The following is a 14,889-nucleotide window of genomic DNA, read 5'->3' as shown; positions in this document are numbered from 1 at the left end:
AATGCAGGTTACTCTGTAGAGCTATCTGGTTCTGACCCAGCCATATGAAATGCAGGTTACTCTGTAGAGCTATCTGGTTCTGACCCAGCCATATGAAATGCAGGTTACTCTGCAGAGCCTCACTTCCACAGACACAGACAGACTAATTCTCCACCTGCACCTGGGGTTAACATAGAACAGGTCAGTCCAGGTGGAGCTGCCTAGATGTATTTATTTATTATGTTTATTTGGCACGAACAATGCACAACAGAAACATGTCTCAGAGCACTGAGAAAACATTTAGCACCAGATTTAGCTAATAGCTCATTTCCATCTATAGTCCCTAAAACGTCTAGACATAATACAACATCTAGACATGGAAACATTATATACATCTAGACATAGGACAATATCAGACATGGAAACATTATATACATCTAGACATAGGACAACATCTAGACATGGAAACATTATATACATCTAGACATAGGACAACATCTAGACATGGAAACATTATATACAAAACATAAAAACATAAAAACAACATACAGTTAAACAAATCTGACATCAGGACATAGAGACATCAGGACATAGAGACATCAGGACATAGAGACATCAGGAGACATCAGGACATAGAGACATTTTACATTTACATTTTAGTCATTTAGCAGACGCTCTTATCCAGAGCGACTTACAGTTAGTGAGTGCATCAGGACATAGAGACATCAGGACATAGAGACATCAGGACATAGAGACATCAGGAGACATCAGGACATAGAGACATCAGGACATAGAGACATCAGGAGACATCAGGACATAGAGACATCAGGAGACATCAGGACATAGAGACATCAGGACATAGAGACATCAGGAGACATCAGGACATAGAGACATCAGGACATAGAGACATCAGGAGACATCAGGACATAGAGACATCAGGACATAGAGACATCAGGACATAGAGACATCAGGACATAGAGACATCAGGAGACATCAGGACATAGAGACATCAGGGCATAGAGACATCAGGACATAGAGACATCAGGAGACATCAGGACATAGAGACATCAGGACATAGAGACATCAGGAGACATCAGGACATAGAGACATCAGGACATAGAGACATCAGGACATAGAGACATCAGGAGACATCAGGACATAGAGACATCAGGGCATAGAGACATCAGGAGACATTAGGACATAGAGACATCAGGAGACATCAGGACATAGAGACATCAGGACATAGAGACATCAGGACATAGAGACATCAGGACATAGAGACATCAGGAGACATCAGGACATAGAGACATCAGGACATATAGACATCAGGAGACATCAGGACATAGAGACATCAGGAGACATCAGGGCATAGAGACATCAGGACATATAGACATCAGGAGACATCAGGACATAGAGACATCAGGACATAGAGACATCAGGAGACATCAGGACATAGAGACATCAGGACATAGAGACATCAGGAGACATCAGGACATAGAGACATCAGGACATAGAGACATCAGGAGACATCAGGACATAGAGACATCAGGACATAGAGACATCAGGAGACATCAGGACATAGAGACATCAGGGCATAGAGACATCAGGAGACATCAGGACATAGAGACATCAGGAGACATCAGGACATAGAGACATCAGGAGACATCAGGATATAGAGACATCAGTATATAGAGACATCACGGCATAGAGACATTGGACATTGTGACATCAGGAGACATCAGGAGAGAGACATCAGGAGACATCAGGACATAGAGACATCAGGACATAGGGACATCAGGACACAGAGACATCAGGACATAGAGACATCAGGACATAGGGACATCAGGACACAGAGACATCAGGACATAGAGACATCAGGAGACATCAGGACATAGAGACATCAGGAGACATCAGGAGATAGAGACATCAGGAGACATCAGGACATAGAGACATCAGGACATTGAGACATCAGGACATAGAGACATCAGGACATAGCGACATCAGGAGACATCAGTACATAGAGACATCAGGAGACAACAGGACATAGAGACATCAGGACATGGAGACATCAGGGCATAGAGACATCAGGACATAGAGACATCAGGACATAGAGACATCAGGAGACATCAGGACGTAGATACATCAGGACATAGAGACATCAGGAAATAGAGACATCAGGAGACATCAGGACATAGCGACTTCAGGACATAGAGACATCAGGGCATAGAGACATCAGCACATAGCGACATCAGGAGACATCAGGACATAGAGACATCAGGAGACATCAGGACATAGAGACATCAGGAGACATCAGGAGACATCAGGACATAGAGACATCAGGACATAGCGACATCAGGAGACATCAGGAAATAGAGACATCAGGACACATCAGGACATAGAGACATCAGGAGACATCAGGACATAGAGACATCAGGACATAGAGACATCAGGAGACATCAGGAGATAGAGACATCAGGAGACATCAGGACATAGAGACATCAGGACATAGAGACATCAGGAGACATCAGGACATAGAGACATCAGGACATAGAGACATCAGGAGACATCAGGGCATAGAGACATCAGTACATATAGACATCAGGAGACATCAGGACATAGAGACATCAGGACATAGAGACATCAGGACATAGATACATCAGGAGACATCAGGACATAGAGGCATCAGGACATAGAGACATCAGGAGACATCAGGGCATAGAGACATCAAGACACAGAGACATCAGGAGACATCAGGGCATAGAGACATCAGGACATAGAGACATCAGGAGACATCAGGACATAGAGACATCAGGAGACGTCAGGAGATAGAGACATCAGGAGACATCATGACATAGAGACATCAGGACATAGAGACATCAGGACATAGAGACATCAGGACATAGCGACATCAGGAGACATCAGTACATAGAGACATCAGGAGACATCAGGACCTAGAGACATCAGGGCATAGAGACATCAGGACATAGAGACATCAGGAGACATCAGGACCTAGAGACATCAGGGCATAGAGACATCAGGAGACATCAGGACATAGAGACATCAGGACATAGAGACATCAGGAGACATCAGGACATAGAGACATCAGGACATAGAGACATCAGGAGACATCAGGGCATAGAGACATCAGTACATAGAGACATCAGGAGACATCAGGACATAGAGACATCAGGAGACGTCAGGACATAGAGACATCAGGACATAGAGACATCAGGAGACATCAGGGCATAGAGACATCAGGACATAGAGACATCAGGGCATAGAGACATCAGGAGACATCAGGACATAGAGACATCGGGACACAGAGACATCAGGAGACATCAGGGCATAGAGACATCAGGACATAGAGACATCAGGGCATAGAGACATCAGGACATAGAGACATCAGGAGACATCAGGACATAGAGACATCAGGACATAGCGACATCAGGAGACATCAGGACATAGAGACATCAGGACACATTAGGACATACAGACATCAGGAGACATCAGTACATAGAGACATCAGGAGACATCAGTACATAGAGACATCAGGACATAGAGACATCAGGAGACATCAGGACATAGAGACATCAGGACATAGAGAAATCAGGAGACATCAGGGCATAGAGACATCTGTACATAGAGACATCAGGAGACATCAGGACATAGAGACATCAGGACATAGAGACATCAGGAGACATCAGGGCATAGAGACATCAGTACATAGAGACATCAGGAGACATCAGGACATAGAGACATCAGGACATAGAGACATCAGGAGACATCAGGACATAGAGACATCAGGACATAGAGACATCAGGAGACATCAGGGCATAGAGACATCAGGGCATAGCGACATCAGGAGACATCAGGACATGTTTCAACACAGAAGTCAAAACATTGCTATTGGATAGAAATTGGATAGAAATTGTAATATACCTATTAAAAAAACAAAATATTTTACATTGCGCAGTTATTGCACATAACACCTTACCTTCCATTAGGTCACTGCTACCTGGACTGTTCTGACAGTGTAGGGATCAGGGTTTTTGTGACTGGCAACAGGACCAGCTCTACCATCATCACACTGACTAAACCTCTGCTGTCTGTCATCAAGGCCAAGGCCCCCTACTTACCAACTGCTCCTCCTTTTCCATGACAACCCACCTCAGAGGGAGCTGAGGGTGCTAACAGCTGCCCGCCCATATCCTCCCAGTCTGACTCAATAGCTAGTTCGTTGTATCAACCAATGAGATCTGTGTTCTCCCTGGTTGTTGTTGTAAGGTTCTGGCTGTTGACATGCAGGACTGAACCCCCCTCTGCTTCAACAGGGAGCCCAGGTCAGGTCAGCTTCCCTCTGTGTGTGTGTGTGTGTGTGTGTGTGTGTGTGTGTGTGTGTGTGTGTGTGTGTGTGTGTGTGTGTGTGTGTGTGCGTGTGCGTGTGTGTGTGTGATTGCGTGCGTGCGTGCGTTGTTCAGAGGGGCTAGTGCTTGTGTGCTGAAGGCCTGTCTCAATGGATTACTGTCTCTCTCTCCTGTTCAAACAAACTGGGCAAGGACATGTAAGGAGGAGCTGTGCCCCCTCTCCTCTCCAGCTCAAGCCCCTCAGGGGGGGTGGGGGATAGGGGGTGATCCACCTCAGGGAGACGCTGTCATTTTCTCAATTACTTTTGCTGTATTACCTCATGCACGCTTAGTCCCCTTCCTAAGGAGAGGACAGATTTTTGGTTGTGAGTGTTCAGAGCTCGCCCACCCCCTCCTACTCTCAGTCCTGTCTCTCTCTCAAAGCTCTGCTTGTCTTCAAATCCTCATTCTATTTACTTTACACACACACAAAGTGAATGATAGACATAGGTATAGTAGCAAGTGTACACTTAAGTGATAATGCCAGAGAAGCTGGTGTTTGGAGGATATATTGGCACGGGTGTTGTTAGGTCCGAGACGAAGTCGAGTGCCGGCATACCGTGTCAATATATCCTCCAAACACCGGCTTCTCTGGCATTTTCACTTTTATACAACAGGTTACCAACATATTCAAATAATGAGTTACATACAGTGCATTCGGGAAGAATTCAGACCCCTTGACCTTTTCCACATTTTGTTACCTACAGTCTTATTCAAAAATGTATTTACGTATTTTTTGTTCTTCCCTGATTTTTTTATTTAATCCATTTTAGAATAAGGCTATAATGTAACAAAATGTGGAAAAAGTAAAGGGGTCTGAATACTTTCCGAATGCACTGTATTTTCATTAAAAACTTAATTTTGCTGAATCTATTCATACTACCCAAGCCGGCTGGTCTTTCGTTTTACCAGTTCGGTTGCCAGAGACGCAACCCAGTCGTTCAGTCTTTTTGTTCTGTATCTATGGACATACTGGCTGGCAACGTTCTTAACCCTTGCTTGCTAGCTAGCCAACTATGGCTAACTTACAGTCACGTCAAACAGTGCAGCCAGAATAACAACAAATTAGCTGCATTTGCATTTGTTTAAGCTGTTTTCTAGTGACATTTATTTGGACACATCCATAACAATGAGCTAAAGAGGCACGATTTCACCTGGCATAGAAAATGTGCTCTCTCGTCAGGACACTGTTGTCAGAGGAGTTAGCCAACAACACAGCTAACACAATCACTTCAAACTAAAGCTGGAAAGACTGCAAACTAGCTGTACTTTGTTTCGATTTACCTGTTTTCTATTGATATTATTTTGTATATATCCATGAAAATTATGCTGATTCTGTAATACCTACATATTTCAAGCAGACCATCATAGTCCGTGTGCCCAAGAACACCAAGATAACCTGCCTAAATGACTACAGAACCGTAGCATTCACGTCTGTAGCCATGAAGTGCTTTGAAAGGCTGGTCATGGATCACATTATCCCAGAAACCCTAGACCCACTCCAATTCGCATACTGCCCCAACAGATCCACAGATGAAGCAATCTCTATTGCACTCCACACTGCCCTTTCCCATCTGGATAAAAGGAACACCTACGTGAGAATGCTATTCATTGACTACAGCTCAGCGTTCAACACCATAGTTCATCACTAAGCTAAGGACCCTGGGACTAAACACTTCCCTCTGCAACTTGATCCTGGACTTCCTGACGGGCCGCCCCCAGGTGGGAAGGGTAGGCAACAACACATCTGCCACGCTGATCCTCAACACAGGGGCCCCTCATGGGTGCGTGCTTAGTCCTCTCCTGTACTTCCTGTTCACCCACGACTGCGTGGCCAAGCACGACTCCAACACCATCATTAAGTTTGCCGACGACACAACGGTGGTAGGCCTGATCACCGACAACAATGAGACAGCCTATAGGGAGGAGGTCAGATACCTGGCAGTGTGGTACCAGGACATCAACCTCTCCCTCAACGTGATCAAGACAAAGGAGATGATCGTGGACTACAGGAAAAGGAGGGCCGAGCACACCCCCATCCACATCGACGGGGCTGTAGTGGAGCAGGTCGAGAGCTTCAAGTTCCTTGGTGTCCACATCACCAACAAACTATCATGGTCCAAACACACCAAGACAGTTGTGAAGAGGGCACGACAACACCTATTCCCCCTCAGGAGACTGAAAAGATTTGGCATGTGTCCTCAGATCCTCAAAAGGTTATACAGCTGCACCATCGAGAGCATCCTGTCTGGTTGCATCACCACCTGGTATGGCAACTGCTCAGCATCTGACCGCAAGGCGTTACAGAGGGTAGTGCGTACGGCCCAGTACATCACTGGAACCAAGCTTCCTGCCATCCAGAACCTCTATATCAGGCAGTGTCAGAGGAAGGCCCTAGAAATTGTCAAATACTCCAGCCACCCTAGTCATAGACTGTTCTCTCTGCTGCTGCACAGCAAGCGGTACCGGAGCGCCAAGTCTAGGTCCAAATGGCTCCTCAACAGCTTCTACCCCCAAGCCATAAGGCTGCTGAACAGTTACTCAAATGGCTATTGGACTATTTGCATTGACCCCCCCCCCCCCCCCCCTTTTTTTTAAACGCTGCTGCTACTCTGTTTATTATCTATGCATAGTCACTGTACCCCTACCTACATGTACATATTGAATCAATTACATTTACATTTTAGTCATTTAGCAGACGCTAAATTACCTCGACTAACCTGTACCCCCGCACATTGACTCAAAATCGGTAGCCTGTATATAGCCTCGTTATTGTTATTTTATTGTGCTACTTTTTTTAAACTTTAGTTTATTTCGTAAATATTTTCGTAACTTTTATTTTTCTTAAAACTGCATTGTTGGTTAAGGGCTTGTAAGTCAGCATTTCTCGGTAAGGTCTACACCTGTTATATTCGGCGCATGTGACAAATACATTTCGATTTTATTTTATTTTATTCATTGTTTCGACTGGCTGAGAAAAGCTGCCTGCCTGCCTGGCTCATCCCGACTCCCGACACATTCATTACTATGTGACAGCTGGAGATCGAGTTTGAATATTGAAACGATGTTGCAAATGTCAGAGAGACAGACAGCAAGGTTTATACAAATCTCAGCTGTTGAAAACTAAATGTTAGTCTAAAATAAATGTGAGATAATGATGCTTTTTATGGTAGAGATCAAGTTTATAAATTGCCTGGCTGGGCTGATGACTTAGTGGATTGCGCAGTCAGATGGAACAGAGTAAATGGGCATTTTAACTTCAAAGATTAAGCCGGTGGTAAATTGTGGAATAGACACCGGCTGGAATGCGGTTTTAACCAATCAACATTCAGGATTAGACCCAACTGCTGTATAAAGACACAAACAGCACTCTCACATGCATAGACACACACACACTAGGGTCACATGATCATGGATGGGGCCTTCCTCAGTGGTAGACACACACAAGCAGTCTGTGAAAGAGAGTGTTCATCATGATGATTATGTTGATTAGTTTCTGAAAGCATTTTGATGACATAGTTGTTGTAGGATTGCAATAGCTTTGTGAGATGACTGGGCTCTTTGTACAAGCGGGCCAAAACCACTGGCAATCCTCTATACAGTGCATTCGGAAAGTATTCAGACCTCTTTAATTTTTCCACATTTTGTTACGTTACAGCCTTATTCTAAAATGGATTAAATGCTTTTTTCTGATCAATCTACACACAATACCCCAAAATGACAAAGCAAAAACAGATTTTTAGAAATGTTGGCAAATTTACCCCCCAGAAATAATGTATTTACATACGTATTCAGACCCTTTGCTATGAGACTCAAAATTGAGCTCAGGTGTATCCTGTTTCCATTGATCATCCTTGAGATGTTTCTATAACTTGATTGGATTACACCTGTGGTCAATTCAATTGATTGGACATGATTTGGAAAGGCACACACCTGTCTATATAAGGTCCCACAGTTGACAGTGCATGTCAGAGGTCGAAGGAATTGTCCATAGAGCTCCGAGACAGGATTATGTAGAGGCACAGATCTGGGGAAGGGTACCAAAACATTTCTGCAGCATTGAAGGTCCCCCAAGAACACTGTGGCCTCCATCATTCTTAAATGGAAGAAGTTTGGAACCACCAAAACTCTTCCTAGAGCTGGCCGCCTGGCCAAACTGAGCAATCGGGGGAGGAGGGCTTTGGTCAGGGAGATGACCAAGAACCCGATTGTCACTCTGACAGAGCTCCAGAGTTCCTCTGGAGATGGGAGAACCTTCAAGAAGGACAACCATCTCTGCAGCACTCCACCAATCAGGTCTTTATGGTAGAGTGGCCAGACGGAAGCCACTCCTCAGTAAAAGGCACATGACAGCCCGCTTGGAGTTTGCCAAAAGGCACCTAAAGACTCTCAGACCATGAGAAACAAGATTCTCTGCTCTGATGAAACCAAGATTGAACTCTTTGGCCTGAATGCCAAGCGTCAAATCTGGAAGAAACCTGGCAGCATCCCTACGGTGAAGCATGGTGGTGGCAGCATCATGCTGTGGGGATGTTTTTCAGCGGCAGGGACTGGGAGACTAGTCAGGATCGAGGGAAAGATGAACGGAGCAAAGTACAGAGATATCCTTGATGAAAACCTGCTCCAGAGCGCTCAGGACCTCAGACTGGGGCAAAGGTTCACCTTCCAACAGGACAATGACCCTAAGCACACAGCCAAGACAACGCAGGAGTGACTTCAGGACAAGTCTCTGAATGTCCTTGAGTGGCCCACCCAGAGCCCGGACTTGAACCCGATCAAACATCTCTGGAGAGACCTGAAAATATCTGTGCAGCGACGCTCCCCATCCAACCTGACAGAGTTTGAGAGGATCTGCAGAGAAGAATGGGATAAGCTCTCCAAATAGAAGTGTGTCAAACTTGTAGCGTCATACCCAAGAAGAGTCAAAGCTGTAATCGCTGCCAAAGGTTCTTCAACAAAGTACTGAGTAAAGGGTCTGAATAATTATGTAAATGTGATATTTCCTTTATTTTAGTTTTATTAAATCAATGTGCCAATCTCTCTTTTTTTTTTTTTTTTTTTTTTCTTCGAATTTTTTTTAAATATATTTTTTATAATATATATACAGTGGGGAAAAAAAGTATTTAGTCAGCCACCAATTGTGCAAGTTCTCCCACTTAAAAAGAGGCCTGAGAGAGGCCTGTAATTTTCATCATATGACAGACAAAATCAGGAAAAAAAATCCAGAAAATCACATTGTAGGATTTGTTATGAATTTATTTGCATATTATGGTGGAAAATAAGTATTTGGTCAATAACAAAAGTTTCTCAATACTTTGTTATATACCCTTTGTTGGCAATGACACAGGTCAAACGTTTTCTGTAAGTCTTCACAAGGTTTTCACACACTGTTGCTGGTATTTTGGCCCATTCCTCCATGCAGATCTCCTCTAGAGCAGTGATGTTTTGGGGCTGTCGCTGGGCAACACGGACTTTCAACTCCCTCCAAAGATTTTCTATGGGGTTGAGATCTGGAGACTGGCTAGGCCACTCCAGGACCTTGAAATGCTTCTTACGAAGCCACTCCTTCGTTGCCCGGGCGGTGTGTTTGGGATCATTGTCATGCTGAAAGACCCAGCCACGTTTCATCTTCAATGCCCTTGCTGATGGAAGGAGGTTTTCACTCAAAATCTCACAATACATGGCCCCATTCATTCTTTCCTTTACACGGATCAGTCGTCCTGGTCCCTTTGCAGAAAAACAGCCCCAAAGCATGATGTTTCCACCCCCATGCTTCACAGTAGGTATGGTGTTCTTTGGATGCAACTCAGCATTCTATGTCCTCCAAACACGACGAGTTGAGTTTTTACCAAAAAGTTATATTTTGGTTTCATCTGACCATATGACATTCTCCCAATCCTCTTCTGGATGTACTCTAGCAAACTTCAGACGGGCCTGGACATGTACTGGCTTAAGCAGGGGGACACGTCTGGCATTGCAGGATTTGAGTCCCTGGCGGCGTAGTGTGTTACTGATGGTAGGCTTTGTTACTTTGGTCCCAGCTCTCTGCAGGTCATTCACTAGGTCCCCCCGTGTGGTTCTGGGATTTTTGCTCACCGTTCTTGTGATCATTTTGACCCCACGGGGTGAGATTTTGCGTGGAGCCCCAGATCGAGGGAGATTATCAGTGGTCTTGTATGTCTTCCATTTCCTAATATTTGCTCCCACAGTTGATTTCTTCAAACCAAGCTGCTTACCTATTGCAGATTCTGTCTTCCCAGCCTGGTGCAGGTCTACAATTTTGTTCCTGGTGTCCTTTGACAGCTCTTTGGTCTTGGCCATAGTGGAGTTTGGAGTGTGACTGTTTGAGGTTGTGGACAGGTGTCTTTTATACTGATAACAAGTTCAAACAGGTGCCATTAATACAGGTAACGACTGGAGGACAGAGGAGTCTCTTAAAGAAGAAGTTACAGGTCTGTGAGAGCCAGAAATCTTGCTTGTTTGTAGGTGACCAAATACTTATTTTCCACCATAATTTGCAAATCAATTCATTAAAAATCCTACAATGTGATCTTCTGGATTTTTTTTTCTCATTTTGTCTGTCATAGTTGACGTGTACCTATGATGAAAATTACAGGCCTCTCTCATCTTTTTAAGTGGGAGAACTTGCACAATTGGTGGCTGACTAAATACTTTTTTTCCCCACTGTATAATTAAATTTTTTTTTTTTTTTTTTTTTTTTTTTGGGGGGATGGATCAGCTTAATATTGCAGATAGATTGTATCTTCTATCAATGTAATTGTCTGCATCACTTCCAATCCCCCATGTTTATTTTATTTTTTATATATATATTCCCCTTTGATTACTTTTCAACCCCACCATCCTTTCCCTACTTGGAGTAAATTAGTGAACAACAACGCCCAGGCCTCTACTTCCGGTCTATACTTACTATCTACACCTTATGGACAGAGTTAATTTTACAATAATTCTATATATATATATATATATATATATATATATATATATATATATATATATATATTTATTTATTTATTTTATTTTTTTGCTCCTGAACTTCTTCTACTCTCAACCTCTCCGATCATTTTCATGATGTCCATCCGGTTTGCTTCTAAATGCCATATCTTTCTAACTGTGCTCTTTCCCAAAAGCTCCCAACATACAACCTATATACTTATTATGGACACAGTATGCTTACATTATTAGCTATCTTTGTTATTATTTGTTGTTATTTGTTATTAGTCCCATCCTTCAACTCTATTCAATACCTCCCATCTATCTCTTAACACCATCCATATAGGATTTCTATTTGCCATATATATTTCAACCGTACTGTGATGTTTTACAAAAGTTCTGAACCTTTCTATTCTCATTGCTTCTACAGATTGTGAATTAAAAATAAACATTTTTGCTAAAAGTATTATTATATTATTGATTGATTGACTATGACTTTTCAGATCACCCAGTAATGCTATCTGCAAGGTTAGTTCCAGGTAAATATTGCAATCCTTTAGCCATTCCTGGACCTGTGTCCAAAAACAAGCTACAAATGGACAGAACCAAAACAAATGATCTAATGATTCTATCTCTTCACAGCAAAATCTGCAGAGCTGGGAAGATTGTATCCCCCATATAAATAACATTCTATTGGTAGCAAGAATTTTATATAATAATTTAAATTGAAAGATTCTAATTTTTGAATCCGGTGTCGTTTTGCGTGTCAGTTCATAAACACTATGCCATGGGATCGGTACGTCAAAGATCTCTTCCCAACTATTTTGCAATCTATATGGGACTGCTGTCAATCCTTTGGTCCTTAAGTGAAACTGATATACTTTTTTATTTATCACAGTTTTCCTTAACCAATTATGTTCTTTAATGCAAGGCCGACAGACAAGTTCCTTACTTTCTCCCCCTTCAACTTTCCTCTTCCACTTTTGCGGTAAGGCTGCAATTATTTGGTTGTAATTTTGGGTAGAGCAGACATTTCCATATGTTTTTGTTAGCTGCATGTGCGACATAACTCCACCAGTCCTACCGATGATATCATTTACGAAGATTATACCTTTTTTAAACATTCTGTCAAAAAATAAAGGTTTTTTGTCAATTAGTATATTTGAATTTAACCACAATATTTGTTGCATTATTTGTTCTGTCGTTTCTGGAGGATTAAATTGAAATTGCAACCAACTTTCTATGGCTTGTTTTAGAAATAGTGACATTTGGGAGATTATTTCCTTTTCAAATAACTGAAAGTGAGAGGTTGTAATCTGAATAAAGGGAAAAAGGCCTTTCTTGAACAGTGGGTGAGACAATCTTACTAATTTGCTTGAGAACCAGTTCGGATTTAAGTATAACTTTTGGATGACTGAAGATTTTAGTGATAGGTCTAATGCTTTAATATTTAATAATTTCTGTCCTCCGAATTCATATTCATTATATAAATATGCTCTTTTAATTTTGTCTGGCTTGCCGTTCCAAATAAAATTGAATATTTCTTTCTCATATAATTTAAAAAACTGTTTGCTAGGCGTAGGCAAGACCATAAGCAAATAGGTAAACTGGGATAATACTAAAGAGTTAATCAGGGTGATTTTTCCACAAATTGACAGGTATCTTCCTTTCCATGGTAGTAAGATCTTATCTATTTTTGCTAACTTTCTATTAAAATTTATTGAAGTGAGATCATTTATTTCCTTTGGGATATGTATTCCGAGTATATCCACATCACCATCAGACCATTTTATTGGTAAACTACATGGTAATGTAAAAATTGTATTTTTTAGTGATCCAATACGTAATATAGTACATTTGTCATAATTTGGTTTTAATCCAGAGAGGTTAGAAAATATATCTACATCCTCTATGAGGCTGTGGAGGGATTCTAGTTGTGGATCTAAAAGAAAACATGAATCATCTGCGTACAATGACACCTTTGTTTTTAAGCCCTGTATTTCTAATCCTCTGATATTATTATTGGATCTGATTTTAATAGCTAACATCTCGATGGCCACAATAAATAGATATGCCGATAGTGGACAACCTTGTTTCACTCCTCTTGACAGTTTAAAACTTTCTGAGAAATAGCCATTATTTACTATTTTACACCTAGGGTTACTATACATGATTTTGACCCATTTTATAAGAGATTCTCCAAAATTGAAATGCTCCAGGCATTTATATATAAATTCCAGTCGAACTTTATCAAATGCCTTTTCGAAGTCTGCTATGAATAGCAGGCCTGGTTTCCCATATTTTCCATAGTGTTCTATTGTTTCCAATACTTGCCTTATATTATCTCCAATGTATCTTCCATGTAAAAAACCTGTCTGATTAGAATGAATAATATCCGACAATACCTTTTTAATTCTATGCGCTATACATTATGCTAGGATTTTTGCATCACAACACTGAAGTGTAAGTGGCCTCCAATTTTGTAAATGGACTGGATCTTTATATTTTCCACTTGTATCCTGTTTCAGTAATAATGAGATCAGACCTTCTTCTTGAGTGTCAGATAATCTACCATTTACATAGGAGTGGTTAAAACATGCTAATAACGGTCCTCTTAGTATATCAAAAAAGGTTTGGTATACCTCGATTGGTATGCCATCCAACCCTGGAGTTTTCCCGGACTTAAAGTCTTTAATTGCATCCAGAAGTTCCTCCTCTGTAATTTCACCTTCACATGAGTCTTTCTGTGTGGCTGTTAATTTGACATTATCAATAGAAAAAAAATCTCTACAATTAGCTTCAGTTAGAGGAGATGGAGGTGACTGAAAAGAAAACATATGCTTAAAATACTTTGTTTCTTCCTTCAAAATATCATTAGGTGAATTATGGGTGACTCCGTCAATTGTAACCAGTTTCAAGACAACGCAGGAGTGACTTCAGGACAAGTCTCTGAATGTCCTTGAGTGGCCCACCCAGAGCCCGGACTTGAACCCGATCAAACATCTCTGGAGAGACCTGAAAATAGCTGTGCAGCGACGCTCCCCATCCAACCTGACAGAGTTTGAGAGGATCTGCAGAGAAGAATGGGATAAGCTCTCCAAATACAAGTGTGTCAAACTTGTAGCGTCATACCCAAGAAGAGTCAAAGCTGTAATCGCTGCCAAAGGTTCTTCAACAAAGTACTGAGTAAAGGGTCTGAATAATTATGTAAATGTGATATTTCCTTTATTTTAATTTTTTTATATAAATGTGCAAACATTTCTTAAAACCTGTTTTAGCTTTATCATTATGGGGTATTGTGTGTAGATTGATGAGGAAAAAACAAAATGTAATCAATTTTAGAATAAGGCTGTAACGTAACAAAATGTGGAAAAAGTCAAGGGTTCTGAATACTTTCCGAATGCACTGTATATATGAGCATGAAGTCAAAATGTTTTTGTGTGTGTGTGTTTGTGGTGTGTGTATGTGCGTACTGAATGTGCATGCGTGTGTATGCGTGTGTGTGAATGCGTTTACATAAGGAAATAAATCCCTTCTGCCGATTGGTGATTCAAAC

At 41.7% G+C, this 14,889-nt stretch overlaps 1 protein-coding gene across 1 annotated transcript in view; it reads left to right on the top strand.

The window, feature by feature from the left end:
* Nucleotides 1-14,889, top strand: part of LOC311105331 (glypican-3-like) — a gene marked incomplete at both ends in the record, with an annotated part of 241,441 nt that overhangs the window by 147,833 nt on the left and 78,719 nt on the right. The gene's annotated exons all lie outside the window — the stretch shown is intronic.

The sequence above is a fragment of the Coregonus lavaretus genome, assembly GCF_964263955.1.
Source record: "Coregonus lavaretus genome assembly, chromosome: 29".
Classification (NCBI taxonomy): Eukaryota; Metazoa; Chordata; class Actinopteri; order Salmoniformes; family Salmonidae; genus Coregonus; species Coregonus lavaretus.
Note: the sequence above shows the minus strand (reverse complement) of the source record. Positions and strands in the feature narration are given on the sequence as shown.